At 37.1% G+C, this 25,359-nt stretch overlaps 1 protein-coding gene across 5 annotated transcripts in view; it reads right to left on the reverse strand.

Annotated features, from left to right (window-relative positions):
* TSC22D1 (TSC22 domain family member 1) overlaps positions 1-25,359 on the reverse strand; it is a 125,538-nt gene that overhangs the window by 15,437 nt on the left and 84,742 nt on the right. Inside the window, exon 1 of one of the 5 annotated variants that reach the window (XM_081550874.1) lies at positions 20,978-21,042. The exons of 3 other annotated variants lie outside the window; for them this stretch is intronic. The gene's annotated coding sequence lies outside the window, so the exon portion shown is untranslated. Of the gene's footprint in view, positions 1-20,934; positions 21,043-25,359 lie in introns of those variants that run through there. One more of the 5 variants, XM_081550876.1, reaches the window with a different exon arrangement.

Consider the following 25,359-nt stretch of genomic DNA (forward strand, 5'->3'; position numbering starts at 1 on the left):
CAGTAATCGTCATGCTACTGTCTGTTTCTATGAATTTACTTCTCTAGTTACCTATGCATGTATTTTGATTAAAAATATTTTAAAGTAAAAGCAAAGAGTAAAATAAAAGCTATTAAGAAGTTATAATACAAGAACTTGAATACTTTCATTGACCAGACCCCAAAAAAATGTCTATTTCAGAACTAACTGCTCTCTAATTATTTGAAATGTATTATTGGGTTTGAATTTTAAACTAAAATTTTGCTTTGTCTTAAAGCTATCAAATTTGTTGGTAATTAACCTGCAGAAGAACAAAGGTATATTGATACTACAGGTTTCCTAAATCCCATATGAGGATTAGAAGACTCAACAAATTACTTGCTCAGAGGAAGAATTTCAAAAATCCTAACAAAATACTAGCAAATTTAAATTAACCTTTCATTTATTTATACACACACATATAAGGCTCTCTATAAATATATTTTTCCTGTATCTTTCTGTATATTTTCTCTCTAAATATATACAATTACATTTAAATTATTTTAAAGTTCTAGAAGCAATCTCTGGTTCTTCCATACCTGTCTGCACATGCCTATTTTTTTTTTACTTTATTTAATGTAACTATCTTTGTAAGATTTTTTGATGTGGATCATTCTTAAAGTTTTTATTGAATTTGTTACAACATTGCTTCTGTTCTACGCCTTGGTTTTTGGCCCTAAGGCACGTGGGATCTTGGCTCCCTGAACAGGAACTGAACCTGCGCCCTCTGCATGGGAAGGCCTGTAGTAGAAGGTGAAGTCATTACCACTGGACCACCAAGGAAGTCCCTAACATAACTATTAATTCCAAAATAATGCCCTTATGCTAAAAGAGTCAACAGGATTCAAATGATTAACATTCTCTTTTCTCCTTTTTATCATCATGAAAATAAGCTCCTCAAAGCCAAATTTCTTCATAAAACACTGCTTTTGCTAAATTGTGGTAGATTATGAAAATCAGAAGCCATGGGCAAAATAGGCATCACAGATTTGAAGTCAAAAAATATAAAACATCTGAAGAAGTGAAAAGTTACCCTGATCATGATTTGCTATTTCAAGAACTTTGTGCCAGTCTATCAGAAATGAATACTATTTCTATTGTACCTTTGCACAGCCATGGAAAACAGATACTTCAGGCTCTTCTTTAACTTTTTAAAAGTAACTTGTTACTTTAAGCTATTTTTTTGTGTTAATTTCCCTAAGATAACAACAATGATAAGCAGTAGAGAAAGAGGAGCCAGTGGGGAGTATATTAACCACTATTCTGTACACAGGGAACCACGTAGGGCCATTAGAATCAGTCCTTGGTGATCTTGAAACAAGTAGATGTCAATTGAGCAGTTTTATTTACAAAGGTGAAGATAAATACTAGAGGATGACATAGGTCCTGAATTTCAAATGCAGTACAGACTTAGGTAAACATTAGTGATTGGAAAAGATAATTCTGTGCTAGGGACACTATGTGTTTAATAAATACCTTCTGCTTTGATCAAGGGATGCATTTCCATATTATGGTCTCTCAGACTCCAGCTCTGTGACTTCATTAGGCCTGAGGGTTTCTTTTACTGGTCTCTGCAGAATTTTAGAGCTGAAATGGCCCTTAGAGATCATCTAGTTCTAATTTCCTTCTTCTGTAGGTTTAGAAAGTGAGGTTCAAAGATACTCTGTGCTTTGTACAGCGTTTATCTCATCTACTGTAGGATGGGGCAGAGAACCACCTTCTGATTCAATATGCTGTCCTCTAGATCAGGAATCCCAGATCTACATATAGAGATCTAAACCAAGGCATATTCACCTAGAGGGGTGGGGGTGGGGGTGGGAGGGAGGCACAAGAGGGTGGGAATAGATGTATACACATAGCCAATTCACTTTGTTGTACAGCAGAAACTAACACAACACTGTAAAGCAATTATACTTTAATAAAAATAAATAAATTTTTTAAAGCTAAACAAGACAAACATGCAAATATATAGTATCGGAGATAGTGATAATACTGAGGAGAAAAAGAATGGAGGCGGGAATATCCAAGATCAGAGAGGATAAATTTCAGATAAAGTCATCAAGAAAGCCCTCCATGAGAAAGTGACTCTTGAGTAAAAACCTGAAAGAAATGAAGGAATCAGTCATGGAAGAGTGTATCAAAGAGACAGAATAGGAAGAGGCAATGCTCATCTGATATTCATGAGTCCATGCAAAGTCAAGCTGTCATGAAGCATCATGGAGATGTGTGGTGAGCAGTATGCAATGCAAGAGATGGCCCTGGCTTTCTTGGTACTCTGAAAGACTCCTTCTCTGGCAGAACGGTGACTGAAATCAGCATTATGATACACAGTGCATTTAAGAGGCACTGCTGAGCATTTCATAGCAATACAGCCATAGGTATTACATACCATTTGGTATGCTCCTAAACTAGTTTCTTCAAAGATTATTTAGGGGCGCTTTTCACCTTTCAATAAAAACTCAAAAACTTTTCCTGCCTGGAACTACACACAAGTGATGTCCTTTTGTAGAATCATCTGCCTACAAAGTTCCAGCACTAGAAATACAATGACAGCTGTCTTCTCTGAATCTTAGTTTGGGTAGTTTCATGAAGCCATGAAAATCTCACAGGGTTTATTTTCTTCAGCTACAAAGCTGTTCAAAGCTACTTCCAAGTGAATATGGTAGACTGAATACAGTCAATTATATTATCCCTGTTGCTGCCAACAAACCACTAAAGAGATAGACAATTTGGTTTTAAACACAGAAGGATAGAGTAAATGTGAGAGATGTCAATTTCAACAGCCTGGAAAAAAGATGGTAATTCATCAAGCTGAAACCAAAGCAAGACATACAAAAAGTCCAGAAGATAGCTGATATGCATTGAAGAATCCAACACTTCTAAAGCACAGGCTTCTCAAAGTACAAGGTACAGGTGAAATCAGAGTCTGTAGAGAAAAACAGACCCTTACCTATCCTTACCAACTGAATAACTGAGCAAGGCCTACTACCCTCTAACAGAACCACCACCAAAAGAAAAAGGAACCTGGGGGAAACAGAGGGAATGAAGAAACTTTAAAGATCCAAAGAGATTACATGGATAAAATAATGGAGATGGAGAGGGGCGGAGTAGAAAACAACAAAACACTGCAAAAACTCATGGAAACTGAAAAACTGCTATTATAAAAGCACAAGTGAAAATTCCCTAGAATGAATGAAAAGTAAAGCTGAAGAAATATCTCAGAACCAAATACCAAAAAGGGAAAAATAGGAAAGAAGAGAAAAAACAGCAGTGTATTATTTTTTTAAAATCTGGATTGCTTTCTGTTCTATTTTTATGTTTTGGCCACGCCACGCAGTATGTGGGATTATCGTTCCATAACCAGGGATCAAACTTGTGCCACCCTCCCCACCCCCCGTCGGAAGTGAGGAGTCTTAACCACTGGACCACCAGGGAAGTCCCAGGACAGCAGGTTTATAAGGACTAACATCTGCAGCAAATGTTCAATAAAAACTCAAAAGTTTTGCAAACAGAACAGAGGATATGGAGGAGAAGAAACTATCATAAAATAATGCAAGAAAATTTCCTAGAGCTACAGATCATGCTTTTTTAAATTAAAAGAGACTATCAAGCACAATCTGTTCTGTTATAAAGCATACTGGGAAAATACAAATTGTTCCAACATAGTCTATACATTAGAGAACAACTTGAGCATAATCCATATTTTGCATTTTGCTTAGGCTTATGTGTTCCAGCAATGTTAGCTGAACACAAGAAACTGCATCCAGCTGGATCAGGCTGCCTGGAAAAACAAACACACACACACACATCTCAAGCATAGTATCAGCTACTCATAGTTTGATATCCTACAAGATTGCCTGCTATTCTTTTGCAAATCTTAACTTTTCTAACTTTTCTATATTAAAGAAAAAAAAGCACTCATACAAATCCCAAACACGTCTAATGACCCTGGTTCAAAAATACCAAGCAGTAGGTTGGGATTAACTGATACACACCACTATATACAAAGTAGATAAACAACAAGGACCTACTGCATAGCACAGGCAACTATATTCAATATCCTATAATAAGCTATACTGGAAAAGAATCTGAAAAAGACTATAGTGTATGTGTGTGTGTGTGTGTGTGTGTGTGTGTACATAACTGAACCACTTTGCTGTACACCTGAAACTAACACAACTTTGTAAATCAGCTATACTTCAATTTTAAAAAAATACCAAGCAGTGCATGAAAAAGGAAAAATTTTTAACTAATGAGGAAGAAGCTAAGAATAGGGTATTTTGAAAGACATGAGAGAGTACGTGATATCTCCAGAGCAACAAGCATAAAGGAATCCACACTGTGGACCACCAAAGAACACCTGAACATAAAAGGATACATCTACAGCTACAGCAACTTCAAGTGATGTGAAGCCAGTAAGAACAAGCTCTTAATAAACAGAAGAAACGGAAATCTTCCTGACTTCCAAACAAAATGAAACAAAAAAACCAAGAATAACCTTTTTCACAATCAAAGAGAAAGCACTATCTCTACACAAAGATCTTAAATGGAAATCACTAGATGCTGCAGAAGTTACTTCTTTTATTAACAGTGCTACTAATGACTAGTAGTCTCAAAAATTTCTATACTTTTATAGTTTCCAGCTGTCATTCTCTGTGAAGCAGAGAATGAAGAGGAGAAAACTGCTAAAGAATTTCCAGCAATGATATACAAGTTAATAGAATATATATATGTATGTGTGTGTGTGTATATAATCAAATTTCCAATTCTGATGAAATAGGTATTTATTATAAATGCATACATTTGATCTAAGTCTAAGAACTATGGCTACTGACACTGTTTTTTATTATTGGATGGACTTAGAAAACTAAGTTTCCAAGGATGTCCAAGTCTGTTTATACCAAAATAAAGAATTCTAGGATCCATTTCCAATTCTCAAATGGATTAGTGAAGACTGATTATTCCCAAGTCACTAGATTCTATCAAATATGAGCCTCCTAATGTTTCTAAGGTTCTGATATCAATGAAAATTCTCCTCATTCTCTTAATAGCATACACAATTCTATTCTTTTTAATTAACATTTTTTTATTGAAGGATAATTGCTTTACAGAATTTTGCTGTTTTCTGTCATGAAACATGAATCAGCCAGAGGTATACATATATCCCCTTCCTTTTGAACCTCCCTCCCATCTCCCTCCCCATCTCACCCCTCTAGGTTGATACAGAGCCCCTGTTTGAGTTCCCTGAGCCATACAGCAAACTCCCATTGGCTATCTATTTTACATATGGTAATGTAAGTTTCCATGTTACTCTTTCCATACATCTCACACTCTCCTCTTATGGCCTAAGAGAGAGATGCCAAAATGATGCTGACTTAGCCTTTTTAATTCCAATTAAAATTATCACCTTCAAAAAACCCTTAAAAGCAACTATGATGCTATTTTAGTCCTTTGACTTCAGATATGTTATTGTAAAATTTCAAATCTATTTATTCCTTGATCAGTAATGACTTTTTAATTCTGCTTTAAAGATTTTATACTTTGGAATTTGTTGTTGTTGAGTTGCTAAGTTGTCTGATTCTTTGTGACCTCATGGACTGTAGCACACCAGGCTCCTCTGTCCTCCACTATCTCTTGGAGTTTGCTTAAGTTCATATCCATTGAAACAGTGATGCTATCTAACCCTGCTTTGCAATTCAGTTAAGTTCAGTTCAGTCACTCAGTTGTGTAAGACTCTTTATGACCCCATGGACTGCCGCCAGGCTTCCCTGTCCATCACCAACTCCTGGAGCTTGCTCAAACTCATGTCCACTGAGTCAGTGATGCCATCCAACCATCTCATCCTCTGTTGTCCCCTTCTCTTCCTGCCTTCAATCTTGCCCAGCATCAGGGTCTTTTCCAATGAGTCAATTCTTCACATCAGGTGGCCAAAGTATTGGGAGTTTCAGCTTCAGCATCAGTCCTTCCAATGAATGTTCAGGACTGATTTCCTTCAGGATGCACTGGTTGGATCTCCTTGCTGATCAGTCCTTCCAATGAATATTCAGGACTGATTTCCTTCAGGATGCACTGGTTGGATCTCCTTGCTGGCCAAGGGACTCTCAAGAGTCTTCTCCAACACCACAGTTCAAAAGCATCAATTCTTCAGCGCTCAGCTTTCTTTATAGTCCAACTCTCACATCCATACATGACTACTGGAAAAACTATAGCTTTGACTAGACAGACCTTTGTCGGCAAAGCAATGTCTCTACTTTTTAATATGTTGTCTTGGTTGGTCATAGCTTTTCTTCCAAGGAGCAAGTGTCTTTTAATTTCATGGCTGCAGTTACCATCTGCAGTGATTCTGGAGCCCAAGAAAATTCAAATTTCCAAAAATCATTTCTTTTTATATACAATGGGGAGATAACACAAGGAAAGAACCTAGCATTTCTCACATCAATCAGGTTAACTAAACAATTAAAGTCATGACCTCGTGCTCTCAACTACCTGGTTTCAGACATAACTAGAATTAATCGAAAGGCTAGTAAATTTCTCCACTTACTTCTCAATAGAGAAAGTTGCCTGAGAATAGCCTAATTAATAAATAGTATTGTTATAAATTATACCCAAAAGAAATTTTTTCAACTATGAGAATTCTTACCACATAAAAATTATCCCAAGCACCAATTCATAATAGTCATCCTAAAAAAGATTTCATTAAGTTGTTTAAAAGACAGATAAAGTTTTGCTTTAATCTCTGTAATATGATGAAGCACTTCCAAGGTGGCTCAGTAGTAAAGAATCTGCCTACCAATGCAGGAGATACGCAAGATGTGGGTTTGATCCCTGGGTCAGGAAGATCCCCTGGAGGTGGGAACGGCAACCCACTCCAGTATTCTTGCCTGGAAAATCCCATGGACAGAGGAGCCTGGCAGGCTACAGTCCATGGGGTTGCAAAGAGTTGGACGTGACTGAGCATGCACATATGATGAATTAGTTCAGAGAGTGATTCCCAATATTTTTGCTTAATATCTTTAGAGAATCCTCTTTTTTTTCCCCTCACCTATTTACTTGATGTCCCAAACTATGTTCCAGTCCTAACAGCCTCTTTCATAGAGCCCAGAAATAAACCCACACATATGTAGTCAGTTACTCTATAATAAAGGAGGTAAGAATATACAATGGGGATAAGACAGCAGCCTCTTCAGTAAGTGGTGTTGGGAAAACTGGACAACTACATGTGACCATTTTCTCATACTACATACAAAAATAAATCCAAAATGGATTAAAGACCTAAATATATAAGATCTGAAGCCATAAAACTCCTAGAAGAAAATATCAGTAGTACAATCTTTGAAATCAGTCTTAGTAATATTATTTTGGAACTATCTCCTTAGGCAAGGGCAACAAAAGCAAAACTAAACAGATGGAGCTACATCAAACTAAAAAGCTTTTGCACAGCAAAGAAACTATCAGCAAACAAAAAGGCAACTTGAGACAACATGTGTAAATGACACACCCAATAAGGGTTAATATCCAAACCATATCAAGAGCTCATACAGTTCAGTATCAAAAAACAACTCAATTGAAAGATGGGCAGAGGGCCTGAATAGGCATTTTTCCAAAGCAAGCATACAGCTGGACAACAGGCATATGGAAAGATGCTCAACATCACTAAACACCAGAAAAAATGCAAATCAAAACGACAAGGGGATATCACCTCACACCTGTCAAAATGCTCTCATCAAAAAGACAAGAAATTAACAAGTGGCAAAGATGTGGAGAAACAGAAAGCCTTGTGCACTGTTGGCGGGAATGTAAATGGGTACAGTCACTATGGAAAATATCATGAAGGTTTCTCAAAAAATTAAAAATAGAACTATCAAACAATCCAGAGTACTATCTGAGTATTTATCTGAAGAAAGTGAAAATACTAACTCAAAAAGAAATATGTACCTGTGTTCACAGCAACATCATCTACAATAGCCAAGATACGGAAGCAGTCTTAGTGCCCAGTGACCGATGAACAGATAAAGAAGATGCGATATACACACGGCGGGGAGGGGGGTATTACTCAGCCATAAAAAAGAAAAAAAATCTTGCCATCTGCAACAACATGGATAGATCTGGAGGTTATTAAGCTTAGTGAAATAAGACAGAGAAGTACTGTATGTTTTCTCTTATATGTAGAATCTAAAAACCAAAACAAATGAACAAATATAACAAAATAAATTCACATATACAGAAAACAAACTAGTGGTTGTAGGCGGCTAGAGAGTGGTGAAGGGGTGGGGATGGGAAAAATAGGAGAAGGGGTTTTAAAAGGTACAAAATACCAGTTTAAAAATAAATAAGTCACAGGAATGTAATGTATAGCACAAGGAATATAGTCAACAATATTTAACTTTGTACGGTGTAAAAATGCCAAATTACTATGTGTATACTAAAAACTAATATTATAAGTCAACTATATTTCAATTAAAAAAAGATGGCGAATGTGTCAGGAAATATTTAAATACTGTTTACTTATTTGTGAAAAGTAAAGCTTATATTAAAATATATAATGTATAAAAATTAAGTTAATGTACATAACTATAAATAAGATTTCAGATGTATGTTATATACATTGAACACTTAAGAAATTTGAAAAATAATTCAAATTATGTCACTCTTTTCAATAAAAAAGATCCACTTAATAATTTTAGTCCATATCCCTGCTAATCTTAATTCTGAAAAAACAAAATAAAATTGATTCTATAATTCTCAAGCGTTGATCAAAGGGTTCAATTTTACTTGACAAAGTAACAAAACTAGATATCATCTGTGTATAAACATAAGGAAGAAAGTATAAATAACTATAAAAATTATGTATGATTTCCTAACATTATGAAATTTCAGTTTAAAAGTCCATGGAAATTTCTTTGAAGTGCAGGAACTTCCCTGTAGCTCAGTGGTAAAGAATCTGCCTGCCAATGCAGGAGACAAGGGTTGGATTCCTGCGTCAGGAAGATCCCCTGGAGAAGGAAATGGCAACCCACTCCAGCATTCTCATCTGGGAAATCCCATGGACAAAGGAGCCCGGTAGGCTATAGTCCATGGAGTCACAAAAGAGCTGGACACTTCATAGCAATGAAACAACAACAACAACAGTAACCTAACATCTGTAAATCACATTCAACTATTTGACATACTCACAGACTTCTCACGTACCTGTATTAATCTTCATTCTACCCAGAATTACACAAACAGTATTTTTGGCTAAACGGCAGCACTCTTGACTCTGAACTAGGAGTTCAGGTGGGTGACCAGCCCAAGGGTTTAACACTACACCCTTGAACTCAGAGATGGGTCAGTGGGAGTTCAGATTAACTACTGAATTTCATATGTAAGTTGATATAAAGAGACTGCTTCTTTCTTTGAAAATGGCCTTTCGAAAGAAATGTCTAAATCCTTAAATGTGTGGCATTTCATTCAAGGATTTCATTTAAAAAATTATATTTGCAAATTTACATTCATTTGTTCTTAAGATTATAATAAAAGAGAAAAAGTTTAAAAGAATCCTTACCTGCAGTCCAATCACAGTAATTGTCAAAGAGCAATGCCAGGAAAGTAGATCAATTCATGAAAGAAAAATGAAAAGAAAAATCAGTCATTTTCTGTACTGTTGACTGTACCCATAATTGAGTTATTTTTACATGTATGTACATGGCTTACATTTTCATATATTCAGGTATGTAGTGGCAAATTTTAAATGCTTAACTATGTACATAGAAAGTACTCAATGTCTGCTGAATTGAATTTTAGAGAAAACTATGTGTAACTATTACATTTTATAATCTCGTGTTTAGAAACCAAAGAAACTGAGGAGTTACAGTCACCACAAATAGTAGAAACTAAGCAATTCATGGGGTCACAAAGAGTTGGACACGACTGACCGACTGAACTGAACTGAACTGAAGCAACATGAAAGGACTTCTAAGTTAAGTGAACAAAGATACAAACTACCTATTTTACAATGACAACTATCAACACGAATGCATATATGTGGTACCCAACCTTCAAGACGGCCCCCAGTGATCATCCCATCTTGGTATTCACACCCTTGTTCAGCTCCCTTCCACAGTGAAGAGTGCTGACCTGGGAAAAATACTGTACAAACGATGGTGTGTGATTTCTAAGACTCTTTGATCACTCTCTCTGGGAAAAGCCAGCTGTCATGCCATGAAGACCCTCATGTAGCCCTGTGTAGAAAAGGTCCACACGGCAGGGAACTAAGAGACACCCGGCTAACACCCAACATCAACCATCTGAGTGCGCCATCTTGACAGTGGATCCTCCAGGCCAGTGTTAAACCTTCAGATGACTGTAGCCTTGACTGATATCTTGACCATAACCTCCTGAGAGACCCAGAGCCAGAACCATCCAGCTAAGCTATCCCTGACCCTCAGAAACTGAGCAGATAATAAATATTTATTGTTGGTTTAAGCCACTAAATTTTAGGGTAATTTGTTACAGCAATAGAAAACTGATAGAATGCATATTTCAGAAGGTCATGCAATAATAATACAACAACAGTAATAAGCGTACTAGAGTATGATTGCAGTACAAGAGGATCAAGGATGATGTCTTCCTCAGCTTCCTAAACTTTCCATAAGGTTGTCACTTTTACTGTTCCATCTTCTCAAAGTATATACGCAATGCTCCCATCTCTGACTGCTCCCATCACTTTCATTAGACAAGTTCTAAGTCATTCATCCATTCAGCAAATGTCTCCCAGGATGGGAAGTCCAAACAGCCAACATAGTCAGTCAATTACAACCTTTAGCAAGAAAACGAAGAGCTCCAGGGACTTCCCAGGTGGCCCAGTGGTAAAGAATACACCTGCTAATGCAGGAGACTTGGGTTTGATCCCTGGAAGATCTCCTGGAGGAAGAAATAGCAATGCACTCCAGTGTTCCTGCCTGAAGAACCCCACAGACAGAGGAGCCTGGCGGGCTGCAGTCCACGGTGTTGCAGAGGCAAACACGACCAAGCGACTGAGCAGGCACACAAAGAGCCCCAGGCCCTGCTGCTGCATTTAACAAAACTTCAAAGCAAGTGCTTCCCCAGGAGAGCCAACGCCCAGCTCTGTGCAGCTTTCAGCTTCTGCCAAGGAAGCTGCCTCCTGCACCCCACCCCACCACAGCCTGCCTAGCTTAGAGGTCCATTTCCTTCTGTGTTATCTTAACACCCACTGCCTCTGCGCTAATTAAAATGTTGCTGGCATTTCACCCTACTTATGTGTGTTTTTAATATCTACCATCAGAAGTTTCAGCTCTTGAGCTGGTACCACATTTTTCTTTTCTCAGTGCTCTAGTTACAAAAGTTGCCTAAGTGTTGAGTGATAGGCTTGACTCGGTTTTCTCCAGAAGCCCGCCTTATTTTTGGCAGGCAATTTTGCGAAGTGGGGTCTTTAGAAACATCCATGTCATAGTATAGAAGAAATGCCTGCACCATTAAGGACAGTTCTTACAGCTCTAGAGGACTTGGCTCTAATATGGGAATAGCAAGTGTGAACGCCTGTAGCACAGAGACAGGAAAACAAGCACAGCCCACCAGGAAAAACTCAGGCTTCAGGAAGTTTTCTCTTTACCATCTCAAATTCTCTGCCAGACAGGAGAGCTGTCTTCACTTCACATGGCTGAGGCATTCCTTTGTCTAACAGAACTGTGCCAGGCAGGGTAGGGTGGGGTCTGTCTGATGAGACAGACTAATTCAATGCTTTTCAACCTTGGCTGAACCTTAGACTCAAGTGGGAAGATATTCACAAATACAGAGCCTCAGGTCCATCCTGATTTAATTGGCCCTGTATGAATCCTGAGCATCGATAGGTTTTAAAAGTTCCTTGCCAACTCATGGACTGTAGCCTACCAGGTTTCTCCATCTATGGGATTCTCCAGGCAAGGATACTGGAGTGGGTTGCCATTTCCTTCTCCAGGAGATTTTCCCGAGCCAGGGATTGAACCCTGGTCTCCCGCATTGTAGGCAGATGCTTTACTGTCTGAGCCACCAGGGAAGTCCTAAAAGTTCCCCAGGTAGTATGAACCAGAGTAAGACACCAGCAACAATCAGAGAATTGGAGAAAAGGTATTAGGAGTTTTTATTTTACAAAAAACAAACCTGATATTATGTGATATAATTCAAAAAACTCTGAAGTTATTAAGTGGGTTTCCCTGGTGGCTCAGATGGTAAAGAGTCCACCTGCAATGCAGGAGACCCGGGTTTGATCCCTGGGTCGGGAAGATCCCCTGGAGGAGGGAATGGCAAGCTGCTCCAGTGTTCTTACTAAGATTCTATGTTCATTTTCTCCAACAAAGTGTACAAGGATTTCCCTGGTGGGCCAGTGGTTAAGACTCCATGCTTCCACTGCAGAGGGTGCGGTTCAATCCCTGATTGGGGAACTAGGATCCCACATACTACACGGCACAGCCAAAAAAAGGGGGGGGGGAGGACAAAGGAATTTCTGAGGGCACAGATATGGCTGGAAACAGGCAGAGCTGGAGCGTGAGCTGAGACCAGGGAGCCCTAATCTTGGGATCCTCAATTCCACCGAGAGACCAAGGGGTGAGGAATAGTGGCGGGGGTGCTCGGAGGAATTTTCAGAGGGATTTAGATAAGCTATTCAACAGGAGTTCCTGATGGAGCACATGGACACTGTCTCACACTCCATTTAAAAACATGGCCATCTTTGGAATGTCAAAAGAAAAAGAAGAAAATGGATAGAGACATTTAAATACAGTCCTATTACATGGAGGTAGAAAAGCAGATGGCAACAAGTTTTCAAACTTGGAGATCAGAGCTGCAGGAAGATTTAAAAACACAGATTCTTGAGCCCAAAGTCAAAGGTATGAATTAGAATTTTCAGAGGTCGGAAATGATAAATTAAAAACAGCCACAGCTGCTACCATTTATTCAGTATTTACAATGTCCCAGGCAATCTAAGCATTTTGCATGCATCATTGGATTTAGTACCTGTAACAACCCTAAATAGTTACCTGGGACATAGAGAAGTTAAGTAACTTGCCCATGAAAAGTGAAACTGAAAGTCACTCAGTCGTGTCTGACTCTTTATGACCCCATGGACTATACAGTCCATGGAATTCTCCAGGCCAGAATATGAGAGTGGGTAGCCTTTCCCTTCTCCAGGGGATCTTCCCAACCCAGGGATCGAATCCAGGTCTCCCACACTACAGCCTAATTCTTTACCAGTTGAGCCACCAGGGAAGTCGAAGAATACTGGAGTGGGTACCCTATCCCTTCTCCAGGGGATCTTCCTGACCCAGGAATCGAACGGGGGTGTCCTGCACCGCAGGTGGATTCTTTACCAGCTGAGCCACCAGGGAAGCCTAACTTGCCCATGGTCAAGGGCGGATCCAGGCTTCACACCTGTAGGGATGCATAGAGCCTATGCTTATAACCATGACATTCTGTATCCTTTAAAACATCCTCTCCGTCTCCAATAAACCAGTGGTTTTGAGGTTGCTCGATTTTTGAGAACCACTGTACTAGACAATCTTTTAGTGTCACTTTTGCATATCATTCTGTGAAATCAGGTTCAACATCAACAGTCTTCCATTACGGGACTTTAAATCAAGTAGCATTATCTTCTTTACGATGAAGAATTTGTAATACGTTACTGTACAGAAATAGTTCTCCCACAGAAAGATGGGCTTGTGTCTAAGACAGAATTCTGTCTAACAAAAATAGAAATTTTATACAACATAAGGAGCTTGCTGTCTTCTCCATTCCTCCCTGCTAATGTCTCTGCCTTTAATTCTTTTTCTATTACCAACACCCTAATCTAGACCAATATCATAAGATTTCTGGATTATTGCCATATTATCCCCACTGGTCAATCTGGCTCTAATCTCCATCTACTTGGATCCAGGCAAATCCATCCTGTATACTGCCTCCAGGCTAATATTCTTAATTTTAACTTCCTTGCCTGTCACTCATTCAATTACAGGTCCTTTAATGATTACACACTGCATATAGGATAAAATCCCAATCTTTAGCTTGGCATTCAAAGTCTGTAGGTAACTGCTCTAACTCATCACTAACTTTTTTTTTAAACACAATATTATAAAGCAATTATCTTCCAATTAATAAATAAAAAATAAAATGTTCTCTATCTAATAGACTTCAAAAAAGATTTTAAAAATTCAGCTGCAGTGCATTTTTAGTCCAAAATTCCTTCACCAAAACAAAAATTAAATATATCTTAAAACTACATTTAAAAGGAGAAAAATACATAAACTGTGGGCTAATACTTTTAGAGATTGTACCTTGGAGTTAAATGTTCAAACTTGGTACCATTTCAAACATGCTGCTTTTGCTCACAGTTCAATTTTTGGCAGAATGTGTAGCAGGATGTTCTTAACACAGCTAACCTCTTGCATCTTTCGGGTAATCTCAAAATTAAGAGTTAATTCCGCTCCAGCCTGTACAGTACATACAAAAACTGCCCTTGGGTAACAGGGAGGGTTCTGGCTATTTCTTAGAGCATGAATCTTTTATGTAATTCACAAAATCAGTTTGCAAATCTTGAAGATCACTTTTACTTAAAAATATATGATACCTTACCAGGAGGAAAGCATGTACAAGCTTAAACTACAAGCTAGGGAAGTTTATCCATATATTTAGTCATGAAACTCCTACTTTCTCATCTACTATAGGTTAAAAACAGTCGTGTCATTGAGGACAACTGAGAAGAAAGGATCCAGTGTCTAAGCCCTGGTATCTATTTCAGGTAGAGCTAACTTAATGGTCATTTCCAGGGGCTTCTCTGCAGCCCTTTCAAAGTTCTCTCATTAACCCAGAAGGCAGGTCAAGGAACATTCCAGAAAGCCAGAGAAATAAATGGGTGCTGAAGGAAGCCACATCCGCTTCTTCAATGAGCTTCATCACCACAGCTCAACAGTGCTTTCTCCAGGCTTATGGAAGGTTAAATGGATTTGTTCTGAAATTTGGTCCCATGAATTGCACCCATATCTTTTCAAAGATTACAAAAAAATATGCAAATAATTAGTGAAGGAAACAAATCCAAAAGAAAACCCATTTTTAGTCCAAACCTCTGCTGTAATAGATTCACGGAACGAATGGAAGTGTGTGGGAGGGGAGAAAAAGGTTCTGGCAAAAAATGCAGCCTCCAAGATACTGAAGATTTTACCCAACAGTTGTTGTATCACCAGTAATGGCACAAATGGCCTTGAAACAGCTCTAGGACCAGAGCAGGAAAACAGTCATCATGGAAATACATCCGTCTCTAAGTATATAATTAGAGATATCTTTTATAATCAGTATTATCTCTTTCATACAAATTATGTACAACTCAGAATCTAAAATATTATCACAGGAAATACTTCAGAAAGCTGCCCCACAAGCAGCTGTATTAGTTTCTAATGTCCCTCATAACTATAGAATCCTAGTCCTCACGGTCTGGGGTTGCTTTACTAGAGTGGTCTTTGATGAAGACTTTTTAAGGCTCATAGTTTATTTTCTTCCCTCCACTCCACTCTCCGCCCTACTCCTGGGGAAAAGGCAACAGCTGTCTTCATTGCTGTTTAATTTTGCAGAAAGCAATTATGTTCTACTACACCAGAATCTGGCACTCGACATGACTGACTTCACTTCGCTAGGAAAAAATGTAGATATGCAGAAAAGCAAGCTAACGCAAACAGCATAAGTTTTTACAGCACGAGTTCTAGCGTTTCTGCAGGGCCAAGTCCTCATTCCTCACACACCACCTTTATCTCGCACTTCATCTTAATCGCAATCCAATAACTGGTATTCAAATGGCTTATTGATAAAGGCTAAGTTATATTTTTCTGCTTAAGAATTCAGGAAAACAGGGAGTATACTTTAAAGGTTTTCCATTAGAAAAGTTAAAATTTAAAAGTTCTGGTATATAAAATGCTTAACAGTTAACCACATGGAAAACACTAATCTCAGATAACCAAGAATATGCAGGCCATCAAAGCAAAAAGAATCTACGAAAACACAATCCTGCCACCTTGTGGTACCTATTCAAAAGACCTTCACCACTTCACACTTGAAAACAAACTGTGACTTCTAAAAATGTGCTTATTTAGAAAAATATTCATCAAGATACCGTAAGACTTATTTTAAAATCTTAAATACTGATATTAATGTTCATAAAATTTGTGAAAATGTATTAAATTGTCAATGTCTGATTTAATTAAGTTGTTTCTAAGGTCAAAACTAAATCGTTCTCTTCAAATACAAGATGTAGAAATTCAACTGTGAGCCCCTGGAGCTCCCAACAAATTCATCACATTAATTAGTGATCACACTTGCCTTTCTGGTAATCAAATAACCATCCTGTTAAATACACGGAACTACAAACTTTTATTGCTCATTAGATAGCATTGTTTGATCAACTTGAAACAATGAAGTAGGCATAAATTAAGTATGGTAAATTTCTATAGTACCTTAACTACATACATTTTCTAATTCTTACATTATTCAAACTCCTTAATGAGCCTAAATAATTATGAAGTTTCTTAACATCACGTTGACATACAAAGACTAGTTTTAAAATAGTGGATAAAAATACAGAACCCCTGACATTTTCAGAGCACCATCTGTATTAATTCCCTTTAAGAAAATTATTCAGTGAAGATTAAGTCACTTTTGAAATGTAAAGGATTGGAAGTTTATGCTATGAAAATATGACCATCAATTACAATCAGGTTGCAGTAAATGAATTCTATTTATGGAGGTCAAAATATTAAATTCATAAAAATTATTATTTTTTAAATAATAAATTATTTAAATTTAAATAATTTAAATTCATAAAATTAAAACTATTTTTAATAATTTTAAAAATATTATTAAAGTGATAGCTCAACTGTAATTTAGTCTACTGCAGTAAGTAACATTTATTGAGAGTTTCCGATAAATCTGTGCTATGTACTTCACCTTACCTCTCTAATAATCCTCATGTTAACTTTGTGAAGGAGGTAACCATTTTTATCCCCCTAAGATACTAAGAAGGTCATTGAGGCTTAGAGGTCAAATAACCTGTCCCAAGTGACAGAGCCTGTCTGCTTCCAGTTTCCAAGTGCCATATCCAATAGAAGAGATACTTACATAGTTAAAGTAGAATATCTGCTTCAAATGTTTCTGAAAAGATAATGAGTATCCTTTTGGTTTTTGTTTTTCTGTTAATGATGACTTTAAATAGTATTTATGTTTCCTTTTAACTATTAAAACTTCCAGGAGAGAAGGCAAACAGACTGTTGCATTTTTCAGTTCTGCAGCATCATTTGAATTTACTTCTTTAACAACCAACTGGTCATCTCTTTTATCCTCACAGCCCTGGAACTGTGCCTTCTCTTTTTTTCATATAAACTAGCAGTTTCTACTTTGCATGCTGGTATCAGTGCCTCAGAAATTTAAAGCCACTGGCATCTGATTTCTCTCTCCATCCAACAAATATCTGAGACCCTGCTGTGTGTGCCAGGTACTGAGGAGGAGACAAGAAAGTGCACTCTTTGCCATCAAAAAATTACCATTTAGTAGGAGAGGCAAGGAGACAGTGTTAATGATAAGTATTTCAAGACCAGTGTGTAGAGAGAATAATGGAATTTAGGAAGAATGGCAGCTAATTTTGTTTTGAGGTATCTACTTTTGTCCACTCCTCCCATCCTCAAAGTCATTCTCCAGATAAACTTCACATTTAATTGCACAGCTTTGCTAAGTGTTTCTTTTTATAACAGAAAGTTTTGTAGTATGTTAACAGAAAAAAGTACAAAACAACAAGTTGTACCAGGGATAGTGATTATGCAGATAAATGTTTTCACGATCTTTTTATCTCTTCTGTTAAAGTTAAAATGTCCAAACAACCCACTGAATGGCTACAGGATACCAGTATTACATATAAATTCCACAAGCAAATTCAGAAAAATAGAAGACTAAAGAAAATTAAAGAAAGGTTTTTTAAATTTGCTTCAAATTCCTTTTAACCAAGCGCCACTTTTTAAAGTTCTATCAGTCTTTTTTTCATTCTGTTTTCTCTGTTAGTTTTCTGGATAAAATAAATAACTTTTCTTAATTTTTCTCCCTAAATTTTCCTAAAATTGGACATAAATTCCTCTAGAAATGCTTCTTCACTGACACCAGGTCAACTATCAGATTTTAAATTGCCAATGAAGCATGATATCAGTTAAATACATATATGTATATAAGTGTATATACCATACTATACACTATAATTATGTATTTTTAATGTTTATATAGATATAGAATTATATTTTTATGTTATAATCACATACAAATAACATGTGAGATAATTTTTTTATCTTTCATCAAATGTACTGTAGATGAATTTGAAGATGACTTTTCCCTTCTAATTTCTTATATCATCCAAATTTCTTATTAAATAAATTTCCAATTAAATCATGAATAAGTCTATTACTTTATAATAAAAATTATTTATGCTAACTCATTCAACAAATATTTATCAGGCATACTTTATCTGTACTACATACATATAAAAAGTACAAACTCAGCAGCTGAAAGACTAGGACTGGGTCTGACTCACTGGTAACGATCTCGTGACTTCAACTTGTAAAATAAGGATAAGAGTATTTGTTTTACCTCGCTCATTAAGTTATTCTAAGGATCCAAAAGAGACAATATATGCAGAAACATTTATAAAGTATTAAGTTATTTCTAAAGCCAAATCAGAGAAGCAAGTGATATGACAAAACAAGTAGGCAAATAAGATCACTTAATGTTATAATTGAGATGAAATTCATCCTATATATCTAAAATATTTTCAATTAACCATTAATTTCAGTGAGCTATTCATTTGTAAATCATTAGTGCTATTTGGTTTAACAAAAGTATGCTTTTTTAAAAATCATCATAAGCCAAAAAAAATTACATCATAAACAACTCTTAGTCATCTGTTTAATCAATAACTAAAATCTAAGTTATTTCAGTGATTTTAAAAAAAATCGGCTTTCCATCTGTATCTATATTGTTATGAAAACAAATATTATTTGACCATTAGCAGTCAGATCATGACTCTATTATAAAGTTTACACACACCTCAGGAGTCTATAAATCAAACAGAAGTTAGAATTTTAAAAACTGGATTCATACGTTTTTCACTAAAAATAACTAGAAAAAATTGCCATCATATGTAAGAGTTAATTCAGGCAAAAAGATTGTTTCTCCTTTAAGATTCAAGGATTTTCATTTATGCTATGCAGAAAATTTCCCTTTGCAATTTCAGCTCCGATGTATAACTTTTCTTCAAACTTAGTACTGATGAAATCTACAGATTTAATTTTAAAAGATTTTTAAGTTTCTTTGTCCATTATCTTTTTGGTTCGCCTCTCTTTAAATAAAATTAACCATAATCTGTGTCTTTCTTTAGTAAAGTAGTAGAAGTGAAAGTGTTAGTCACTCAGTTGCGTCCGACTCTTGCGATCCCATGGACTTGCCCACCAGGCTCCTCTGTCTATGGAATTCTTCAGACAAGAATACTGGAGTGGGTAGCCATTCCCTTCTCCAGGAGATCTTCCCAACCCAGGGATCGAACCCAGCTCTCCTTCATCGCAGGCAGATTCTTTACCATCTGAGTCACCTAAGCCAACTGCAAAATTCCTATAATTATTTTCTCTAATTTGAAGCTAGTGAATAACTTTTTTTTTGAAACTAACTTGTAAAATTAGAATTCTAAATTTTAAAAGTTAATACCAACTACTCTGAAATACTTTAAATTTATGTAGAACTATACAATTGGATGAGGACTTTTGCAAGCATTCAAATCAGTTTAAGTTACAGAAACAGTAGACAGTGTGTATATATATATATACACACACACATATACTCATAAAAATATACATAATATACTCATAAAATATACATAATATACAACATATATTTAAATCAAGCCAGAATTCACCAGCTCTAAGAAGCATTCACAACAATTCTGAGCAACTCAAAAGAACCATGCAACTGACTTACATATAAATCTAAAGATCTTTAATTTCAAAACATACTATAAAGTACAGCTAACATCATTTTTAAGTAGCTAAATGAACGGATATTGACATTTTCTGATAGAAAAGCTCAATATAAAGTCCTAAATCATCTACAATTTTAAGTCAATTCATTAGCGCTTCACCTGGGGAATTAAACAAATTAGAAAGTTGTTATGCGACTAAGCTTTTAAAGATCTTAAACTAAAAAATGGACATTACAGAATTCATCTCAGTTAACAAGAGAAGGAAAAAATTATTTCCTTCATATACTCATAAAATATACATAATATACAACATATATTTAAATCAAGCCAGAATTCACCAGCTCTAAGAAGCATTCACAACAATTCTGAGCAACTCAAAAGAACCATGCAACTGACTTACATATAAATCTAAAGATCTTTAATTTCAAAACATACTATAAAGTACAGCTAACATCATTTTTAAGTAGCTAAATGAAGGGATACTGACATTTTCTGATAGAAAAGCTCAATATAAAGTCCTAAATCATCTACAATTTTAAGTCAATTCATTAGCGCTTCACCTGGGGAATTAAACAAATTAGAAAGTTGTTATGCGACTAAGCTTTTAAAGATCTTAAACTAAAAAATGGACATTACAGAATTCATCTCAGTTAACGAGAAGGAAAAAATTATTTCCTTGATAATCTCCAAATAATCTTCCAAGTGGTTTTAAATATATATATACATATCTTTTTAAATGTTCCAACCAGGACGTAAAAATGGCTGAACTGAACCTTATTTCACCCTCCAATTACGGGTATTTAGAAGTCAACTCTCTTTCAAGGTAATAAACAAAGAATAGGACCACTGGGGGCGCAATTCTTTACACAGTTACTTGCCGACAGTTGAGTACTCACAGCAGGTCTACCTAGACTACAGAAAGTTTCACAGCACACACACCACGGGGGTTCCCAGGGCCTCTCTTTCCTCTCACGCCCAACCGACGAGGCTCCGAGGCTCCCGGCGGTGGACCCAGCGCTTCAGGAAGTGTCCCGAGTTCCACCCCTCCCTCAAGGCAGTTTCTATTTAAAGGGGCAGTGACCCAATTTCTTTAGGAGGACTCCGCTTCCCAGAGAACAGTAACACTATGCACACAGTGACTTGCTCTGTTTCAAGGATTTGAAAGGGCATAGATTTTCTTTAGGTTTTCCTAGAGTGTGGAGAAGGCAATGGCATCCCACTCCAGTACTCTAGCCTGGAAAATCCCATGGACGGAGGAGCCTGGTGGGCTGCAGTCCATGGGGTCGCTAAGAGTCGGACACGACTGAGCGACTTCACTTTCACTTTTCACTTTCATGCATTGGAGAAGGAAATGGGAACCCACTCCAGTGTTCTTGCCTGGAGAATCCCAGGAACAGGGGAGCCTGGTGGGCTGCCGTCTATGGGGTCGCACAGAGTCGAACACGACTGAAGCGACTTAGCAGCAGCAGTAGCAGTAGAGTGTAACAAGTCAATGCCATATAGCTCCTGTGGGTCTTCTAGATCCAAAAATCAGGAGAATCTAGTGGGGGGGCTTTCCAACTTTTGAAACATGTTGGGTGGTAGGGGCCGCAATAAAGACTCAAGAATAGAAGAAAGATTTGAGGAAGAAAAAAGATGAAGGGAGGGATGAAGATAGGAGAGAACAATTCGGGGAGGGAGGGAGGAAGAGAAAAAAGTGGGGAGGAAGGGAGAGAGAGAAGGATCAGAGGAGGGAAGGAAGAAGGTGAGGGACAAGAGGAACATTCAAGAGGCTTCGCAAAGCAAAACTGAAACAAGCGGACACGGAGGGCTCAGGGAGAGAGGGAAACTTCCTGCCCAGCAGCTTCTCAATCCCCACGAGGGCCCACAGTCCTTCCTACAACTTACATCCGAGATATTCCACTCTAGTCTTACAAATATACCACTTTACTGGAGCAGACATGGGGATGCGGTGGGAAATAAAGAGAAACACATAGTTCTTCATTTGTTTTTCTCCTACACAATGCTACTTCAGAAGGTAGAAAAGGACTGAGAAAATCAAAATGAAAGGATATGATCATCAGCAAAAGCTGGATGGCATCAATTATAAAACACAAAATAACCAGTAAATGTCCAAGTTGGAGATTTCAAAAAATAGATTAAACTTTAGAAAATTCAGGAACATTTTTAATAAAAAATACAAAGCAAAGGGATCAACATCACAGATTTCCTATTAAATTATGAGATTAAAATGAATATAGTATATCTCAAAACTCGTAGGATGTAACCAAAGTAACAGTTTTGAACATTAGAATAAAGACTAAAGTGATATGAGGCTTTATCACAGAGGAGAAAACTTGGCCAAATCAACCCAAAGAAAATAAAAGAAAGGAGGTAACAAAGGTAATACCAAAAGCGATTAAACCAGGAAACATATGAAGATCAACACGGCCAAAAATTGGCCCTGTGAAAAAGACTCTAAAATGTCAAACCCCAGTATGATTAAGGAAAAAAGAGAAGGCAGAAATAAGCAATATCAAGAAAGAAAAAGGAATACAGCCCTCATTTTTAAAATATAGAATAGGCAAATTGCTAGAAAAACATTATTTACTGGAACAGACTGATGAAGAGATATGAAATCTGAACAGCCCAATATTGCCACTAAATAAAATTAAATCAACAGTGAAAAACTTTTTTATAAATAAAACTCCCAGGCTAGACAGCTTCACCATCAAGTCCTAGATATCATTCAGTGACCCAGCCCTGGGCGGTTCCTGCAACTGCCAAGAAAGGATCAGCAACAAAAACCACCAAAAGAGCCCCCACCCTCCACACGCAACAGAACAGAATCTTAGTGGGTAGCCAAAACAGATGGAGAAAATTAAAATTAATGCCATGTGGTTGACACTAGATAAGCCAAAGGAGTCCATGTGAGAAACTCTGTTGGAGAAGGGGGCATCAGAGGATGAAGGCATAGATTATACAATCATCACTAACTATGATTCTAACAAGACATGTTGAAATTCTAAGGGATATGGAGTCGCTAAAAACAGTTGAAATGTCACTGCTGACAGAATACATAAATTAGGTATACTTCAAGATCTATTCAATTTTCTACTTCAGCAGTTACATAAACTATAAACAAACTACAGAACTTGTGCAGTTTATTTCTAGGAATACAAGTACAGAAAAAAAATACACTAGAAATATTATAAAACAGAATGGTTAGTTCTAAATCAGTCCAAAACACACATTATTTGTCACTTGAAATAAACTTTGAATAACTGATGAAATGATCTTCCTTTTTTTGGTTACCAAGTAATAAACGGCACAATTTACAAAAACAGGGAGAAAGTGAAGTGAAAGTCGCTCAGTTGCTCTCTGCAACCCCATGGACTACACAGCTGATGGAATTCTCCAGGGCAGAATACTGGAGTGGGTAGCCTCTCCCTTCTCCAGGGGATCTTCCCAACCTAGGGATTGAATCCAGGTCTCCCACAATGCAGACACATTCTTTACCAGCTGAGTCACCAGGGAAGCCCCCCCAAAACAGGGATGATGTGCTCTATTGTTAAAAATGAAGGTGATGAAAATTATTCATTAGCCACATGATCTGACCCCTGACATAACCAAGAATAAATTATCTTAAAATAATCTTTAATATTGAAAGCACAGCTTATTGAATCAAATTTTATGACTATTTTCAATATTTAGTAGTTACAATTTACCTTAAAAACCATTTCTTTTTACATTTTCTTAAACAAAGATTTTATTAAGAAAAGACTAGACTGTCGCAGTTATTGATTAAAAATTTGAAGAGTGTTATAATACTTAGATCTTCCTAGACAGAATATATTTAACATAAAGTACCATAACTGCAAAAAAATAAGAATTCATTACATTTTTTTAAGAACACGCCTTTTTATAATGGCTCCCTTCCATCTCAAGCACATTGTGTCTGTGTAAAATGCACCCCCTGCCCTGTTCACCCTGTTTCTAGTTAACGATACTGATCAATCTCTGGACTTCATCTCAAGTTCCTTCCTGAAGTGAGTCTTTTCCTGAACACTTAGACCAGGTGAGGTATCCCTGTGAAATGCTCTCATAGACCTGAATCAGTTCAGTTCAGTCGCTCAGTCGTGTCCGACTCTTTGCGACCCCATGAACCGCAGCACGCCAGGCCTCCCTGTCCATCACCAACTCCTGGAGTTTACCCAAACTCATGTCCATCGAGTCGGTGATGCCATCCAACCATCTCATCCTCTGTCGTCCCCTTCTCCTCCTGCCCTCAATCTTTCCCAGCAACAGACATGAATACCGCTGCTTTATAGAATTTAATCACCTGTATAACTGAAGATAGGACAGCGTGACACACCTGTATGCTCCACGCATAGACGACAGGAACACAGGTGCTTTTCTCACTGTTGTATCTCCAGCATCTAGCACTGGCAGGAGTCAGATGTGTATGAAGCAGAGGAAAGAGGGAACTATGGAGAACACAGCAAGTATCATTCCTATTTTTAAATAAAGTCCTTATATAAAAGGTAAAAGAATTTCAACAGGTTCTTTGTGTAAGCTGGAACAGAACTTAAGATTGGAATTACTTTAAGTTGCTTAAATAGTTAAATCACAACATTCCCTCAGAGATGCCCGAAGTTTCCAGAAGTCTTAAGTTTGAGGAAATTTTAAAATTTACATTTTAAATTTACATGAAAAATTACATTTCACATGTCTGCCACAGGAAAAACAATATAAAAAATAATGTATTACAAGCTGGATTTAGATAAGGCAGAGGAACCAGAGATCAAATTACCAATATCCACTGGATCATACAGAAAGTTAGGGAATTCCAGAAAAACATCTACTTCTGCTTCATAGACTAAGCGAAAGCCTTAGACTGTGTGGATCACAACAAACAGTGGAAAATTTGTAAAGAGATGGGAATACCTGACCACCTTACCTGCCTCCTGAGAAATCTGTATGCAGGTCAAGAAACAACAATTAGAATTGGACATGGAACAACAGACCGGTTCCAAATTGGGAAAGGAGTATATTAAGGCTGTATACTGTCACCTTGCTTATTTAACTTATATGCGGAGTACATCATGCAAAATGCCAGGCTGGATAAATCACAAGCTGAAATCAAGACTGCTGGGAGAAATTTACAAACCTCAGATATGCAGATAATGCCACCATTATGGCAGAAGGCAAAGAGGAACTAAAGAGCCTCTTGATGAAAGTGAAAGAGGAAAGTGAAAAAGCTGGCCTGAAACTCAACATTCAAAAAACGAAGATCATGACATCTGGTCCATCACTTTATGGTGAATAGAAGGGGAAAAAGT

This window comes from Giraffa tippelskirchi, chromosome 12 (assembly GCF_054371585.1).
Source record: "Giraffa tippelskirchi isolate mGirTip1 chromosome 12, T2T-mGirTip1v1.2.pri, whole genome shotgun sequence".
Classification (NCBI taxonomy): domain Eukaryota; kingdom Metazoa; phylum Chordata; class Mammalia; order Artiodactyla; family Giraffidae; genus Giraffa; species Giraffa tippelskirchi.